This window comes from Grammomys surdaster, unplaced genomic scaffold, assembly GCF_004785775.1.
Source record: "Grammomys surdaster isolate TR1022 unplaced genomic scaffold, NIH_TR_1.0 1089, whole genome shotgun sequence".
NCBI lineage: Eukaryota > Metazoa > Chordata > Mammalia > Rodentia > Muridae > Grammomys > Grammomys surdaster.
In genome coordinates this window covers 680283-697929 of record NW_021605508.1, presented here as the reverse complement: position 1 = coordinate 697929, position 17647 = coordinate 680283, and the positions used below count along the sequence as shown (strand labels likewise).

The 17647-nt window shown below is 43.2% G+C and overlaps 1 pseudogene; it reads right to left on the bottom strand.

Moving 5' to 3' along the window:
* Positions 1–10622: 10622 nt before the first annotated feature.
* On the bottom strand, positions 10623–17171 carry LOC114634769 (annotated as a pseudogene).
* Positions 17172–17647: the final 476 nt, after the last annotated feature.

The following is a 17647-nucleotide window of genomic DNA, read 5'->3' as shown; positions in this document are numbered from 1 at the left end:
AGAAATAATGAAACAAATTAAATACTTTTTAGAATGTAATGCAAATGAGGACACATCATACCAAAACTTGGGGGACACAATGAAAGCAGTACTAAGATGAAAACTCATAGCTCTAAGTACCTACAAAAAGAAACTGGTGAGAGCACATACTAGCAGCTTGACAGCACACCTGAAAGCTCTAAAACCAAAAGAAGCAAATGCATCCACGAGGATAGATGGCAGGAAATAATCAAATTCAGGGCTGGAATCAACCAAGTAGAAACAAAAAGATCTATACAAAGAATCAACAAAATCAAGAGCTGGTTCTTTGAGAAAATCAACAAGATAGATCAACCCTTAGCCAGACTAAACAGAGGGCACAGAAACAGTATCCAAATTAATAAAATCACAACTGAAAAAAGAGACATAACAACAAAAAACTGAGGATATTCAAAAAATCATATCCTACTACAAAAGCCTAAACTCAATAAAACTGAAAAATCTGGATGAAATGGACAATTTGCTAGACAGATACCACACAACAAAGTTAAATCAGGATCAGATAAACCATCTAAATAGTCGTATAACCACTAAAGAAATAGCAGCAGTCATTAAAAGTCTCCCTATGGAAAAAAAAAAGCCCAGAACCAGATGTTTTTAGTGCAGAATTCTATCAGACCTTCAAAGAAGACCTAATAAGAATTTTCTATAAACTCTTCTACAAAATATAAACAGAAGGAACACTAGCCAATTCATTTTATCAAGCCACAATTATGCTCATACCTAAACCACACAAAGCCTCAACAATGGGAGAGGACTTCCGACCAATCTTCCTTATTTATATTGATGCAAAAATACTCAATAAAATTCTCACAACCCGAATCCAAGAACACATCAATACAATCATCCACCATGATCAAGAAGGCTTTATCCCAGGAATGCAGCGATGGTTCAATATACAGAAATCCATCAGCATAATCCATTATTTAAACAAATTCAAAGAAGAAAACCACCTGGTCATATCACTGTACGCTGACAAAGCATTTGACAAAATTCAAAACCCCTTCATGATAAATGTCTTGGAAAGAACAGGAATCCAAGGCCCATACCTAATCATAGCAAAAGCAATATACAGCAAACCAGTAGCTAGCATCAAACTAAATGGAGAGAAAGTTGAAGCAATCCCACTAAAATCAGGACCATGACAAGGCTGACCACTATCTCCCTACCTATTCAATATAGTACTAGAAGTCCTAGCCAGAGCAATTAGAAAACAAAAGGACATCAAAGGGATAAAAATTGGAACAGAAGATCTCTATCTACAGATGATATGCTAGCATACTCAAGTGACCCCAAAACTTCCACCAGGGAATTCCTAACCCTGATGAAAAAGTTCAGCAAAGTGGCTGGATATAAAATTAACTCAAACAAATCAGTAGCCTTCCTCTACTTAAAGATAAACAGGCTGATTAAAAAATTATGGAAATGACCCTCACCACAATAGTCACAAATAATCTAAAATACCTCAGTGTGAATCTAACCAAGTAAGGGGCAGATCTGTATTACAAGAACTTCAAGTCCCTGAAGGAAGCAATAGGAGAAAATCTCAGAAGAAGGAAAGATCTCCTATACTCAGGGATTGGCAGGATTAATATAGTAAAAATGGCTATCTTACCAAGAGCAATCTAGAGATTCAATGCAATCCTCATCAAAACACCAACTCAATTCTTCACGCAGATAGAAAGAGCAATTCTCAAATTCATTTGTAATAACTAAAAACCCAAGATAGCGAAAACTATTCTCAACAATAAAAGAACAACTGGGAGAATCACCATCCCTGACCTCAAGCTGTACTACAGAGCAATAGTGATAAAAACTGCATGATATTGGTACAGAGATATGCAAGAAGATCAATGGGATAGAACTGAAGACCCAGAAATAAACATACATACCTATAGTCACTTGATCTTTGACAAAGGAGCTAAAACCATACAGTGGATAAAAAGACAGCATTTTCAACAGGTGGTGCTGGTTGACCTGGAGGTCAGCATGTAGGAAAATGCAAATCAATCCATTCCTATCTCCTTGTACAAAGCTGAAGTCCAAGTGGATCAAGGACCTCCATATAAAACCAGACACACTGAAACTAATGGAAGAGAAAGTGGGGAAGAGCCTCAAATGGCATGGCAGATGGGCACAGGGGAAAAGTTCTTGAACAGGACATCAATGGCTTATGCTCTAAGATCAAGTATTGACAAATAGGTATGTGGGTTTATTTCTCATAAAATTGCAAAGCTTCTGTAAGGCAAGGGCCACTATCAATAGGACAAAATGGCCACCCATTGATTTAGCAAAGATCTTTACCAACCCTTCATCTGACTGAAGGCTAATACCCCAAAATTTACAAAGAACTCAAGAAATTCGACTCTAGACAACCAAATAACCCCATTTAAAAATGGAGTACAAAGATTAACAAAGGGTTTTCAAGTGAGGAATATCGAATGGCCGTGAAGCAACGAAAGAAATGTTCAACATCTTTAGTCATCAGGGAAATGGAAATCAAAACAACCCTGAGATTACACCTCACATCAGTTAGAATGGCTAACATTAAAAACTCAGATGACCTTTAATCCCAGCACTCGGGAGGCAGAGGCAGGCGGATTTCTGAGTTCGAGGCCAGCCTGGTCTACAGAGTGAGTTCCAGGACAGCCCGGGCTATACAGAGAAACCCTGTCTCGAAAAACAAAAACAAAACAAAACAAACAAACAAACAAAAACTCAGATGACAGCAGATGCTGGCCAGGATGTGGAGAAAGAGGAACACTCCTCCATCGTTGGTGGGATTCTAAGCTGGTACAACCACTATGGAAATCAGTCTGGCAGTTCCTTACAAAATTGGACATAGCATTACCTCTGGATCCAGAGATACCATTCCTTGGCAAATACCCAGAAGATACTCCAACATATAACAAGAACATATGCTCCACTATGTTCATAGCAGCATCATTTATAATAGCCCAAAGCTGGAAAGAACCCAGATGTCCTTCAACAAAGGAATGGATATAGAAAATGTGGTTCATTTACACAATAGAGTATTACTCAGCTATTAAAAACAACGGATTCATGAAATTCTTGGGCATATGGATGGAACTAGAAGGTATCATCCTGAGTGAGGTAACCCAATCACAAAAGAACACACATAGTATGCACTCATTGACAAGAAGAATATTAGCTCAAAATCTCACAAAACCCAAAGCATAACTCACAAACCACATGAATCCCAAAGAAAAACTAAAGTATGGGTGTTTAGGTCCTTCTTAGGAGTAATAAAATACTAACAGGGGCAAATATGGGACAGTTTGTGGGGCAGAAACTGGAGAGACCATCAAGAGACTGCTCCACCTGGAGATCCCTCCCAGATGCAATCACGATATGCAAACACTGTTGTGGATATCCAGAAGTGCATAGTGACAGGAGCCTGATATACCTGTCTCCTGAGAGGCACTGGCAGAGCCTGACACATACAGAGGCAAATATACCACTGTACACGACAAATTTATTTAAATTATATTCTTTTTTCTTTTTTTGGTTTTGTTTTTATTAACATTTTGATGCTAAGGAACTTTCTGTTGAGTGTCTATGGTGCTCTTCAACTAGGCATACTTATGCATAGCTGAAAGGGAAAGAGCCATTTACTGGAATAAGGCATGACCCAGATCAGTTATTAAATATGGGGAAGAGGGTAAATTTGTGTTTTTTCTGCAGTATGCTGAAGAAGCACAGAGGCCACTAGAGCGATGGGTGAGACATGCTGAGGCCAGGACAGAGAATGATGCTGACCTGTGAGCTTGCTGAGTGTCCTGACAATGGTGACTGGGAAGCTGTATTGGACATAAATTCCACACCCACCATTGCTTACCTATACCCCTGATGAAACAAGCTGCCTTGTCTCATATACTTAGACCTTGTGGAACATAGAATCAAAAAGAGAAGTTGCAATGCCTCTTGTATTGTTATTAAATGTAACCAGTTATTCAGACTCAATCATGCACTGGTCTTGAAATCAATCCAAAATTGGAAATAACAGTTTTCATTTGGAAGGCTGTTTCTGGACATTTTCAGAGACATATATGGAAATTAGCTGCAGTTCTCTATGGTGTTATGTTAGCAAGAGATAAAGTTGAGTCAGGATCCGGATTTCAAACAGGTGTTAGCACATGTGTTAAGGCTCTTTTAATTGTCAAGTTAAAATTACTTTTGTTTCTTCTACAATATTTAATGTAAGTTGCATTGATTGTACACCTTCTAATTGTGTTTGTGTTTTGAAATCGGGCATGTCAGTTTTGGAGGTCTATCAACCATGTTCTGTTTTTGTGCCCTGAGTATCACAGAACCTTGGTATTATAAAAATACCTTGTAAGTACTGGAAGAAATGAGTCAGGCTTTAACAGAAGCAAAATTGTATTGGGCTTTATTATTGCTGGTATAACAGCTTTAATTACATTAATTGCTAGCACCACTGCTTCTGTAATTGCTGTGACACAAGAAGTTAAGGCAGCTACTTTTGATAATCATTTAGCAAAAATTGTTACTAATGTTTTGAATATACCAGAGGATTTATATTGGCATTTGTAAGAACAAATTGATACTCTTTATCCAATTCAAATTACTGGAAGGAGGTTCAGAATTTAAGGGTAAGTATCGATTGTGAGTGTCATGCCAAATATCATTGGATTCATGTTAGTTCTACAATTTACAGTGGTAGTCATAATAATTAGGAAGAAGTTTAGTGACACATGCAGTGTATTTGGCATAATTCTAACAACTCTCTGGATGTTTTAATGATACATAGGGAGCTTATGAATTTCAAGAATGCTGCTCTGCTGAGTGTTGAGGCGGTAAATACTGCAGATAAAATTACCCATGGCCTGAGGTCAGTATTTCTATTTTGGTCAAGCTTCAAAAATGGCATACATAGCTTGATCATGCTAGCCCTTTTGGTCCTGGGAATACTTTTATTTCTCCACATCCTGTTAAAGTTTGTCTTCAACAACATCAACATGTTAACAGCCAAAGTACATAGCTTGAACCTGAAAATTGACCCCCCAGACAGGGTTATTAAATTAACAGGCTGGCAAGCCAAGAAAGAGTAAGATTCTGCACAGAGTCTTACCAACCTAAGACATATGTGGATTGCTTTTGATAATGCATATTTCATGTTGAAAAGGAAGGCATTCTTGTCAAAAATGTCCTAAGATACATTCAGTCTTGTTAATGAAATAAAAAAAGGGGGAGGCTGAGAGCCTTTGGTGCTGCTTAGCAAAAATCTGACATGGGCCTAGGAAAAGAAAATAAGCTGCTTGGCAGGAATATGATATTGACCAAAGACAAGGAAGTAGGCTTCAGGCAGAATTGTGACATTAGACTAGAACAAAGAAGTAATTTCAGGAAGGAATCTAAATCTTAGGCTAGAACGAGGAAGTAGGTAGGCTTCAGACATGAAAATGACCTTGGTCTAGGACAGAAAAGTAGGCTCAGATACTTTGGTCATCCTGATAAGCCCTTAGAAACAGTGATCACAGGAGTGTTCACATAATTGGGTTTAATGACTTGCTTTTTCTTTGACTATTTGTGTTTATTGTATTGCTTGTTCCTTGACTATTTGCATCTATTGTATTGTTAGACCCTCAACCTAGAACTGACCTTAATACATGCATGTAATCAAAATGTTATAAACGCATAAAGGAGGAGAAGGGATGGAATAGGAGTTTCTAGGGAGCAGAAATGGGGAAAGGGGATGACATCTGTATTGTAAATAAATAAAATATTTAATAAATAAAAAGAAAAACAAAGAGATAGCCAAGGTTGCACTTTATGCTGCAAGTGTACTTGGTCATGTGTAGGAGTTACCCAGGAGGTACCAGTTTTGAAGGCATGAAGGGATCATGAAGAGCATATGAGGCTTGTCATAATCTCTTGTGAGAGATTATGGAACACAACTGCTAAAGGAGCAGCCTCAGTCACATTTGACAACCCAGGACTGTAAGGGGTCATGGAAAGGATTTGAGGCTTGGCACCATGAAGAGAGCCTATGAGAGGCTATTGATCAAGCCTATTTGCAGTGCAAGAACCCAGCGTATAGAAGATGCCAGTTCCATGGGATAATTACCAAGAACAGCAGCAGCAGTGGACTGGATCAACTTGACCTTAGAGGGCAAAGCTGCACAAGTGACGCCAGCCCTTTGGAGGAGCACAGAAGATCATATGTGGATCCCAGACACTGAAACAAGAAGCTGTAACATTGAAGTTGCCTTGGAGATCCCCAGATGTTTGAGATGCCAGAGCCATGGGCTATCTGCTGAGGAAAGTTGCTAACAGGGCGTAGAAACAGACCAGGAGAGAAAGAAGGTTGTTGCAGTCACCACAGATGAAAAAGGAGTTGAGATCTGAAAACTGCTTTGACATAAGACATGGAGACACAGAGTTTTGAGTCTGCCCAGCTGGTTTCCTGCTTTGTTTTGGGGATCACAGTTAAGTGATTGGATGAATCTCAGAAGAAACTTAGAACTTTGAATTTTTAACCTTATTGAGACTCCTATAGACTATGAGGACTTTGGAATGCACTTTTTATTATGGTATATTTGGTATTGCCACCATAGACTCACATGTTGAGAGAAACCTATGGGAGCCAGGGAGCATAATCTGCAGGGTTGTATATGCTTGGGCCAGGGAGTGGCACTATTGGAAGTGTGGCCTTGTTGGAGTAGTTGTGTCACTATAGGTGTGAGCTTCAATACCCTAGCCCTAGATGCCTAGAAATGAGTATTGTGCTAGCAGCCTTCAGATGAAGATGTAGAACTCTTAGCTCTGCAGCACCATGCCAGCCTAGATTCTCCCTTATACCTGCCTTGATGGACTGAATCTCTGATGTGTAACCCAGTCATAATTGAATGTTGTCCTTTATAAGATTTGCAATGGACATAATGTCTGTTTAGAGCAATAAAACCATAACTAAGACATTTGAATACCTCTGTTCCCACCCGCTTTGTTTCAGTAAATGGTTCAATCTCTCAGTCCACTGAGAACAAATGGAACATTTTTCCCTTGGGCTGCATATGCATCAATAGTGAAATGAGCAGTGCAGGAAGATACCAGCAGCTTCAAAGAATGGATACAGACAATGTGGTGCCAAAAACACCTTGGAATACTATTCAACTATTAAAAACAAAGACAACACTAATTTGAAGGCAAATGGGTTGAACTTGACAATATCATCTTTTTATTATTTATTTATTTTATTGAGATATCCCAGTCCCAAAATGACATTCATCTTATGTACTTACTTATGAGTAAATGTCAGCCATAAAATGCAGGATACACATACTAATCTACACAGATCCAAAGAAGCTATACGAGAAGGAAGGCCATGTGAGGATGGTTGAATCTCACTTAGAAGGGGAAAAATTGTCGAAGGAGGCAGATGGATGAACAAAACTGGATAGGAGAGGGGATGTGGATGACAGTCATCATTCACTCACCTCAATCCACCCCTCTGTAGCTCACCATTAATAAAGCTTTCAGGGAGGAAAATTGGAGCTGTGACTACAGTCATATCTTGTGCTTTGCATCTGCAACCCATGTGTGACACTGATTCAGCTACTCAGTTTGCTGGGCCTCAGTTTCCCTATAGTAGGACATACCTTGTATGATCACTGAAGTAATTAAGAGTTAAGATTAGGTATGAGCAGTGTTCTGACCTGGGGATGGGGAGCTGCTCACACCAGCAGCATCTGTGCTTCACACCCTAGGATGGATTCCTGAGGATGAGGAGGTGCCTGGAGAACTGTCAACTCTGTCCCTTCCCTTGGGGACATTATTTTCCTGTGAGTTTCCTAAGTCCATCAAAACAGTAGGATCCTGTCCTGGAACCTTTGCATTGAGACTCAGCAGAAGGAAGGGCACAGGAGATCCACATGATTGCACGTGTCATGGCTGAACACGGGTGACCCTACACCCTATAGGACTTGGAGATTCACCCAAGCCTTGTTCCCTGTCAGCTCTGATTGGAAGTCCAATGCTAGCCCTGAAGAAAGGCTCTCTGGGAACAACTAGAATTGAGTCTGGATCCTTGGCTTCTTGATTATCCTTTTAATGATTCAGAAGTGAGCTGGACCATGGAGGGAAGGTGAACACAGGATAAATGTGAAAATAGAAGAGAAAGAGACAAATCCATCAACATTGAGTCAAGATGACATCCTGACTCCAGAGAAGCTTAGAACTATCACTCAGCAGAGGTGTTTGGGTATGTCTGCACAACCAAAGGGAGTGAGCAAAAGACCTCCATGCACTCAGTGCACCTGCGTGTTGCTTCCTCTTTGTGGAACTCTGTCCTTGTGTATCTCCACCCTTGCTGTCCTCACATACCTGCTCTTGCTCAGCAGATGTGGGATGTAGACAAACTTTCTCTCACTTCTTCTACAGACACCAGGTTTTCACTTCCCTACCTCCATTCTGGCCCAGTCAGCACCATACTTCACTTTAAGATGGCATTCCTGGTCTGTCTTTCAGCCCATTGCAGCTAGGGCCCTGTTAGAAAAAAAAAAAAAAACTAAGTTGATATTTTAGGAAGGTCCAGTGCCTATACAGGCTCAAATGCCTGTGAGTAAATATGCAGATGTCAAAAGTTCTTGCATATCCAGGTGTCAATGAAATTATCATACTTGGAGTTACTGACACTGGTAAAACCTCCAGCTGATATTACAGTATGTATCTGTATGGAATGTGTAGGAGTGCGGGTGTTTGTGCAGGAGCAGGTGCACACCATCTTGTGTGGATGCTTAAGTCTAGGTCACAGCACTTAGGTCGAGGTCAGGGGTCAACTTGAGGGACTCTTACTTATCTATTCAACTTAGGAGATTCTAGCATGACTCTGAGCTCCCCTAGTCACACAGTCAGACACTACTCTCTTCACCAGTGAGCAGGCGACACCACCAAGGGCTGCAAGCATTGCAGAGAAGTACATAGTGGACTACCATGGCCTTGGCTATTCTGCCCCCCCACCCCCGTGGAGAACAACATTTGCTCCAGCACTGACTCAAAGCTCTTCAGCCTTCCTCCCTCTGAGCTCAGCCTCCACCCAGGCAGGAGCACTTCCCAGGGGGATGCTGACTGTTGTCAGGGTTGGTGCCAAGCACAAGGCTGAAAATCATCTCTGTGCCCTGGGGCAGCAACAGCTCACCCCAGGGCTGTCCTCCACTGTGTTCTCCCAATGTGTCCTTTATGACACAGAATCCTAAGCTGCCATTTGTTTTCAATGCTTTGAGGTGGGATCAACTCCCTCCAGGAAGGTGACACGGATGCCTTCGGGGACTGGGAAGGGTCCTGCTGTCTGATGTCTAGAAAAGGGACAGTCACATTCTCAATAAATTCACTAGTCAGGGAGCATTGTCATGACTCTGAGGAGCAGTTTGGTGAAGAGTTTCATGTGTCTGTGAAGCAGGAGGTCAGCTGGACTCTAGAGAGAAGACAGTGGCCCATGAACCTAGGGAGAGTTTCAGTGGTATCCTCAACTTCCTATGCTGGCTGAACCTCATCTAGGGTCTGCCTGTGTCCTTCCTGGGGGGGCAGATGTCTTCTGTCTAGGTGATTTCCTATGAGAATAACCACATAGGGAGCAGACCCTGGTAAAACAGGATAACTCTGGTACAGTCATGTGCTGAGTACATCTGAAAGCCTGCCCAAGAGAATTCCAGGTCTGATTGGTCAGGGATGGAGCCAGGCTAAAACCTATGTGCATGGTTCCTGAAATTACTTTTCTGAGTTTTCTGTTATTCTGAGCATAGGAAGATCTACATGAGACTGGGCAGACTCTGAAGTCTTAGGCTGAGTTACATCACCATCTAATGAATACCAATGGGATTGCACCTCATCTCTGAGTGCTGTCCAGTTTAGCAACTCTGAAATTCTTCATCTCCAGGAAAGAATTCCAGGATCTGGATATCAGAGTACAAACACTTGCAAAAATGACCTGTGTTCTTTATCCATCACCTTGGAGTACCTGACCTTCTTGTGAGGTCTCAAAAGGCCATCCAAACAGATAGTTAACAACCTACGGATCCAGATTTTTCTGTCCATCTACACAGTCCTGGCTAGAAGATATCCAGGGTAACTACTATAATTCTGGCTCTCATGGCACAGCACTGTATGGTGACACATGCCACGACAGCCTTGTACCACGTCAGCTCTATCAGGAATCCAAAGCCATGCAATGACAAAAACATTTCCCAGTGTCACCTGGAGTCTAACCATCATGGAGGTTTGAAGACAAGGCTTTCTGGTACTCTGTGTGGGGTCTTCATGACTTCCTCAGCTAGGGCTTATCTGACCCCACAGAAGCTATATCAGGGCTATGATGAGAGGCCCAAGGGTCAGGGCTGATTCTTAAATGCTTGGGCTGAGTTTGCTCAGCACATGATGGGTAAGTCTGCATGAAAAGACAGGTGAAGCTCTCTGATCTAATTCTGTTGTTCCACACCACAAATGTGAATGCAGTAAATGCACAAATGCCAGTGTGAGGATGCAATGCAGAGTGGGGCAGAGCAGAAAAGCCCACTATTCAAAGTCCACTTACGAAGTAGGGTAAGTCACACCCAGCAGGTGGAAGCCATAGAGCGCCACTTACTGTTCATGTTGACTTGCATGTGCACTGATTCAATTTTGAAATTGCTGTCTATCACTACTAGTGTGTACATGCCTGTGTCTTCCACAGTGACATTCTGGAGCAGCAGGGATCCAATGGTGTACCCTGTCTCTCTTCCTCTGTGTGCTCGGCCCCTGATGATGGACTTTGTAGCTATGCTATACTCTGCAATTTTAAACGCCTGAGTGCTATACACTCCTTTGTACCAGGAAAATGTTTGCAGATGTTTTGGTAGACTATGGACATGGAGAAGAACACTTTCCCCTTCTGCAGCATGTGGTGGCACTGGATTGATCGTTAGTGGGGCAGACTTGAGAGGGTCACAGCACGAGGACAGGGAAGCTGGAAAGGAGAGGAGAAAAGTCATCACATAGGATCATTGTGCTTGGTTGAAAGATGGTGACCTGCATCTTGAGTAGACGAATTCTTCACTCAGCCTAGAGATGCAGGTGTAGGTATATCTTTTCTATCTGTTAGAAGTCAGTATCATCCCTCCCATCAGTCGCATCTGTCCTTTCCTCTGCAGAGAACTCTCTCCTCAGTGTCTCCATAGCTGTCCTTCACTGCCCTCGGTCACACACTACACACCATCATGAACACTGTGCTTTGAGATGATGCCTCCTTCTGACCTTGATCTCTACACACCCTGGGTATTCAATTTCTGACTTTTTTCATTTCCTTTGTTCCTGCAGATCTCACAGATAACATGTTCCTACTGCTCTGCCTGCAGCTCCCAGGACTAGGGTTGGATGAGGGCTTGGAGCAGGCTAGTCTTTTTAGCAGGCCCAGAAATTATTCTGGCAGGCTTTATGTCAACTTGACACAATTCAGAGTCATTTGAAACAGGGACCCCCAACTGAAAATACAAATAGCAGAATGGCCGGTGGTCAAGTCTAGAGTAAACCTTTAAACCAGTGATTGATTTGGGAGTGGCCAGTCCATTCTGAGCATTTCCACACCTGAACTCATGGTCCCATTTGATATATGATCAGGATGAGCAAACTGTGAGAAACAGACAGACAGTAACAGCACTCCTCCAGTCTGTCAACAACAATCCTGGGTTGATTTGATTTTTTACTTTTGTTGTTTCTTTGTTTTCATTTTTTTCTTTTTCTGATACTCTCCTGTTTTTTGATAATAAACACACTAGTTTGATATAGACAGCCAAAACCCATTTTTCACTGTCTGCTCAGAGCAGGAGTAAGTGTCAAGTCCTGGTAAATTGGAAACTGATTCATTTTTAATCAAGTCAGAAATGGACAGCTAAGGACAAAGCTTCCTGGTGATCACCACTCAGTGAGGACTCCAGAGTTTTCTAATATGTATCATAAGAGCCTCAACAGACAGAGCAGTCTGGCATCATAGGTCCTCCTAGATACAAGGGGGAGTCAGAAGACAGAGTCTGACCCATGGGTATTTCTTTCCTACATGCGTGTCCTGCACACAGTGCTCAAACCCCAACATAAAAGTGCAGGGAAGAGGTAGCCACATGCCAGGAGTGACATTCCTGTGTTTCATAGCCCCACCCAGTACTAAATGATCACAGAGAATTACTTACTGTCCATCTGAAGGTGCACATGTGCTAATTCCACAATTCTTTATCTATTCAGAGTTCATAGGGTAAAGAATACAGTGTCTTTCCAAGTGCCATTTTGGAGAATCAGGGATCTATTGCTGTACACAGTTTCTCTACCACTGTGGGCAGGACCTGGCTCAGATGAATTATTGGCTCTTCTGTGTCGGGCAATCTTAACCTTGTTAAACACAATCACACCTTTGTACCAGGAAAGGGATCAAAGATACAGTGGAAGATTGTGAACAAGGAGCAGAATGATTCTGCCTTCAGCAACACTCGTTGGCAATGGTTTGATAGTGAGCTGTGGAGGTTTATAAGGATGTCCACAGATGTAAAGAGCGGCTAGAAGGGAAGAGAGATCCATCAGTATCAGCACCTTGGTATTTGACTGAGATGGTGCCCTGGGTCCTGAGTAGCTGTGTCCATTGCCCAGCTGAGGTGTGGAGATGAGGGTCTCCCTGTCCTACTTGTTGGAGGTCAGCACATTACCTCCATGCAGTCCGTGTCCTTCTCTTGTCATTTACTCTCTATGGTACCCTCTCCTTGGATGTCAACATGGCCCCTCTTCACTGTCTTCAGGTTCCTGCTCGCACTCACTATAGATGGGTTTTGGAGTGTTGCCTCTGACTTCTTCCCCAGCAGACCCATATTCATTCTCTGATGCTTTTGTTGTGTTTCTGTTCCTTTAATGATTCCCCCAAACACCTGATTCACCTTCAGTTTGGGGATACAGTGTTCAATGCTTCCATTAACTTTGCTTTTCTACACTGTGTGTGTGTTTGTCTATGTGTGTGTGTGTGTCTGAGAGAGAGAGGGGTGGAGGGAGAGAGAGAAAGAAGGAAAGAGAGAGAGAGAGAGAGAGAGAGAGAGAGAGAGAGAGAGAGAGAGAGAGAGAGAGAGAGTTTCTGTCAAGCGTGTTTCTCTGTTTGTGTTGACGGTTGCAGTATATCATCCGTAGGTGGAGGTCAGGGGGCAACTTGTATTTATTGGTTCTCAGACTTCCAGTTAATTAATTAAATGCCAATATCCACTGAGTCATGTCAACAATCAACACCAGCTTGGTTTCTTTTTTGGGGTCACACAGCCAAGATCATCAGAATTCAAAACACTGTGCTCATGCTGATAACTGTGCATGATAATAATCTCAACCTCTCGATACTTCTCATTGCCAAGAGCCTCCTGCTGCTGCTGAGCCTCAGTCTCACTGTGTCTTCTCTTCTACAAACCCCAAGACTCGTCTCAGGTCATTGAGCTCCTCAAGAGACTCCAGAGAATAGGTGAGACCTCTCTTCTCACCATCTGTTGAGTGTGGTCTCCTCACCCATGATTAGGAGGGCCTCACAGGAGGTACAACCTTTGCAGCGAATACCAAAGGGACTTCCTGGGTCCCTGGACTGATATGTCCTTTGTCTGTAGGACATCTAGTCCAGATCAGTTCCACAGTTCCCCCTTCTAGGCTCATCTCCCTCCCAAACAGAAGCATCTTCTAGAGTCCCATGTCTTCTGGGTAACTTTGTGTTCTCTGCCCTGTGTACTCAAAGCACTACACACCTACCCTCTCCACTTGGCTCTTTCTGTTTAGACCTCCAGAGTACACAGTGACAAACAACCTTCTGAGCATCACTGTGTCCTGAGACAACAGCAGCTCACATAGGAGTGGCCCTCTGTTGTTTTTAAATCCTGGGTCACTCAGCACCAAAGAAGGAGCCTCTGCACTCCCTCTGTGACACAGAAACCCAGCTGGACACTCAGTCTGTACTGTGTTCTCAGTGATCTGGAAAAATGGAATATGTACTCAGAAAGAAAGTGACAGAGGTGTCAATGAGGAATTCAAAGGGAATAATTGCATGATGAGTGGGGAAAAAGACAGATCCATTCTCACTGCAGTCACTAGTCAGGATTCTGAGGGAGAAGAAAGGCCCAGGAGCAGATGTGTCAGGAGCTCCCTGCCTGAGTGTGTGGGAGGAGATGACCCTGAGTCCTGGAAGGACTGCTCTGGGCTCCATCATCCCATGCAGGGTTTTAAATGGTGTGCATACTTCCTCTGCCTGCCCTAGCTGTGTGATGGATCTGGCCATGTGCTCCCTGGTCTTCCTGAGATGCCTTGAACCTCTGTCTACATGATTTCCATAGGACACCCTTTCATCCCCAGAGAGTATACATGTCTGGAATGTGAACATGATCCCCTGGCAGGGTACCAGATATACTAACTATCTAAGAGGTCTGAGGAGACTGTGACAGTGACCTCCAGGTCTAAAGGGACAGGGGTAAGAGCCAGGATACAAGGTGAGGTCCAGATTTAGGCATGTTGGTTTATTAGTATTCCTTGAGTGTCTGCAGCTCTCCCTGCCCGTCACTGTGGCAGCTGCAGCTCATGTCTGGGAAACTGTCCACACCAGTAGAGCCTGTCCTCATTTGTCTCTAGGAGAGAATGTACTGGCCTCAAAAGACAACAACTTGCCAGGAGGCCCTGTGTCCTCTGTCCATCTCCTTTGGGAACCTGGCCTTCCTGAAAGTCTCATAAGTCCATCAGGACAATGGGATAATGGCCTGGGAATCTGCCCTGTTGTGCTCTCCCTCTGGGTCACTAGGGAGGACCAGGAGACCTATCTTACTCATTGCTCTCATCACAGTGCACTGTTTGGTTCAACATGGGGCAAGACCTTTACTCCTAACTTGCACTTTTCTCTGCAGATAAAAGTCAAGATCTAACCCTAGCTACAAGCTTCTCAGGGCAATCAGGAGTTGAGTTGAGTCTGGAACAGATGTGTGGAGCCAGGGGTTTCTGGTACCCAACCCTGTAAGATGTGCATGGCTTTCACAGGCCCTTCTTCCTTTCCTCAAGATTTTCTCAAGGACAGTCTCCTGCTAAGAAACCCAAGAGTCTAGTCAGAGTCTGATGGCCTTGACTGATGTGCCAGAAATAAGTCCAGGTTTTTCCAAGGTGAAGTCAAATGAAGGATTCTGTCCAGTTGACATTATTGTTCACCATGTGTGTCCTACACTAAATGCTCAACTGCCAACATGGAGACACAATTCAGAGGGAAGAGAGACACAGGTCAGGCCTCACACTTCTGTGTGCATAGTGGAAGGACCCCACAAGGAACCCAGAGTTCATAAAGAATTACTTACAGTACATATAAATGAACATGGATGTATTTGATACAATTTCTCCATGTTCACTTATGGTTTGAAAACTGTAGAATCCAGTGTACTCCTTTGTGACATTTTGGATCCACAGGACCCATTACAATGTCTCTCTACCACTGTGCTCTGGCCCCATCACACTCAAGCTGTAGTCCAATGAGTGCAGTGGAATTACAAGCCTCATATTTGACACCTTTTTTTGTACCAGGCAAATGCTGGAAGGTTCTCTGGCAGATTGTCAACATGTGGAAGAACATTTTCTCCTTTAACCACTTTGGACAGTAAGGAGGCAATGGTTACTCAGACAATGGTGGGCAGAAACTATCGGGTTAAGAGGGGGGCTGGAAGGGAAGAGAGAGAAGTCCCCAATCCTGAGAAGGTATGAGCACCCCTCACCTTTTGCCTGTGGGTATGGGGGCACCGTTAAGGGAGGTGAGCAACATGACCTCCATGCCGTCAGAGCCTCAGATGGTGTTATACCTCTCTGTGGAATCCTCTACTAAGATGTCCCCATATCATGCTTTATAGAAAGTGTATCTGGTTTGAGGAGAAGCAGCTCTCTGTCCTCCAACTCCTACTTCTCCTACTCCTGCTCCTCCACATTGTCCTCATTTTTTTTGTATTGTTTCCTGTTTTATTCATGGTTTCATTAAACCATTGACTTTCTCCTCTGGATACTCTAATTTCCAGTTCACCATAAAAGAGGTTTTTGAAGAAAGAGATTGGAATTAATTTTTTGGAAGGTTTAGTCCCTGAAAAGATCTCAGAAAATAATGTGGGTGAAAAGAAAGGAAAAAATGAAGAAGAAAACAGGAAGAAATGAAGGAAGACAGGAAGGAAAGACAGAAGGGAAGAAGGAAGGGAGGAAGGAGGAGAAAAAAGGAAACGAGGAAAGCAGGGAAGGATGGAGGAAGGGAAGGAGGGAAACAGGGAGGGACAGAAAGAGGGAAGGAGAGACAGAGAGAGAAAGGGAGGAAAGGAGGGAGAGGTAAAAGAAGGAAGGATATCCTCATAGTTCCCAGGTTTGGAACAAGCAGCAATCAAAATATTCAAGTGTGATTTAATAATTCTGTATTGTATGCCTGAGTTAAGGAAGACACTTGTCACAATATATACATTGGTAATCATGACACACACCTGTGTGGAGGGCAGAGAAGATCCTGCAGGATTCTGTATTTCCATCTACCCTGTGTGAGCTAAGGAGTGAATTCAGACTGTCATGTCTTCACACACTGTGCCACCTCCATGAACCTCACAAGTTTAATTTCTATTTGGGGTATCACCCTGTCATGGTTGGGAACATTGGGCTTCCAACCATGGAAGCCAATGTGACTGACTTTGAATAGGGACAGCTGAGGCTTTTCTCATCCCTCATCAGCTTCTATCTGCTCAAAGCTTCCTAGTGCTGAGCCTCTGTCTCTCATTGCACCTTCTGCACCATGACTGCAAACAGAAACCACCGTCTTCTCTAGAAATCTCTTCTTGAGAAGACTTTGGGCTTCTGAGATCCCCTTCTCACACACAATCAGATAGCTGAAACATTTATCTGTGAGAAGGAGACTCTACCAGGGGGTACACGCCTTGATGCAAAGCTCAGCAAACACCTCCTTATCACTTCTCACTGTACTGCCCTTTCTTTGAAGAGAACACCTTCAGCTCCTGCAAGGTACCTGACGTCTGCTGATTTTCCTCCTTCTGAGCTGAGTTTTCTCTCAGGCAGGAGCACTTCCCAGAACTCTGTGGGCTGTGGGTAGTGGGGTCTGTGTCCATGGCACTGCTTCATCTCTTCCATTCTCAGTGCTCAAGGCAGCCTTCCAACATTATAGGTTGGCTAGACTGTGACTTGGCTGAGCACAATTCTCTCTAGACTTCCTGGATCACCTCTACTGTTTGTCTGGATGGTTCCCCATCAGAAATCCTGTCTTCCCCTAGGGGAGATGCCAGGAGGGAGGAGACCTTCAGGTTCCCCAGAGAGAGGGATGTCCTTAGATACAAGAAACTGAGCAGGGTATAGAGAGGAAGATCCAAGATAGAAGAAAAAGGGATAGAAAATTGTCTTCGAGGCAAGGTCATGGATAAAGGGAAACAGTTGTCTGAGTGTTGAGTGTGCACCCTGACATCACCCCCAGGAGTTCTCTGGGAGAACTTCAATCTCATGTGTAGGGCTACAGTAATAATAGTCCTCAGATTCCTTCAACAGAGTTGGGATGCAGGGCCTGTTATCCTGCTCACTTTGCTCTGCTGAA